The sequence below is a fragment of the Carlito syrichta genome, unplaced genomic scaffold (assembly GCF_000164805.1).
Source record: "Carlito syrichta isolate Samal-C Ts95f unplaced genomic scaffold, Tarsius_syrichta-2.0.1 Scaffold301811, whole genome shotgun sequence".
NCBI lineage: Eukaryota > Metazoa > Chordata > Mammalia > Primates > Tarsiidae > Carlito > Carlito syrichta.
Window position 1 is genome coordinate 32,273 of NW_007245907.1, and position 1,394 is coordinate 33,666.

Here is a 1,394-nt window from a genome sequence, read left to right on the forward strand (position 1 = left end):
GTGAGCCCAACGGTCGGCCCCTCGGGGAGGTGCGGGACCTCGCCCCACTCCCGTCGCGGCCCTTCTCCAGGCAGCCCCCCAACCAGAAGCCCTCGCAGGCCTCTCTCCGCCCCGCCTCCCCAGCCCGGGTCGGCTTCCCCAGGCTATGGGGGCGCCGCGTCTCAGCCCCCGGGACAGCAGGAGAGCCTCTCCCCCCGCCCCCAGGACCCCGCCTTCCCGGGGGCGAGGGCCCGCAGCTCCCCTCACCGCCCTCCTGCCGACCCTGGGACCTCACCTCGCAGCCCAGACCACGCCCAAGCCCGGCCAGCCCCTCACGCGCCTGCCCTCTCCTGAGGCCTGCAGGCCCAGGGGGGGTCCGCGGAGGGACGGGGAGGCGGAGCAGGGAGGTCACACAGGAGAGGCTGGGGCGGGGCGAGAGCGTGGGTGTGGCGACCAGTGGGGGAGGGGTGGGGTACGCGGAGGGCCTGAAGGGGGCGGGACCACAGAGGGAAGGGTGGGACTCCCCGAGGCTCGAGGCGGCCCGGGGGCGGAGCCTCGCTCCGGAACTTCCGCTCCGGCAAAGCCCGCCCCTCCGTTACGGCTTTCGGCCTGCGCCGCGCCCGCCTTCCGTGCTTCGCGGTCTCGGGTCCCCAGCCTTCTTGGCTCCTCCGGCACCCTCATCGGGATCCCTTCCGGGCGCCGGCCTCGGGGTCTACCGAGGCGCGGACCTGAGCTTTGAGTCCTCGGCCCTGCGCCCCGCCCTGGGCACCCCGAGCGCGGAGCCCGCAGCAGACAGGGGACTGCGGGGTGTGTTGAGGGGCTGGGGGCGCCTTGTCCGGCCTCAAGGTGCGCGGCCCGACAGAATCACACGGCAGGCGAGAGCCCGGGAGTGCCCTTCCAGGTTTATTAGTGTCGCAGCAGCACCGTAAAATAGTCCACAGGGTCACACATGTGACAGATTAGAATCGTCCCCAGAAAGCTATTTACATTGTTTTCATAAAAACAAAACAAACAAACAAAAAAAAAACACTAGCAACACAAACACCCTAAGAACCAGCAATGCACAATGAACCGCACGGGAGTCTGCAGACTCGCACAGTGGTGCCCACAGAGCCAGCCCCCGGCCCCTCAGCCCCCACCCCCATGGAGGACAGGACAGGTCTGGGAAGGGGTCACGAACACGAGTGGCTCTGGCAGCTCAGCCCTCAGAAGAAGTGGCCTGGTCGTTCTCATGAGGAACTTGCTCCTGGACAAAGGCTGGAGGCACTCAGGTCTTCTGGGAATGAGGACAGGGTGGCAAGGCTGCTAGCCCCCTGCAGGAGTCCTAGACAGGAGCCCTCTTCTCCCCCAGCTCCAGCTGAGGCACTGACCTAGGACACTGGCCTTTGTGCTCAGGGGAGATGGGGGTCAAGAGG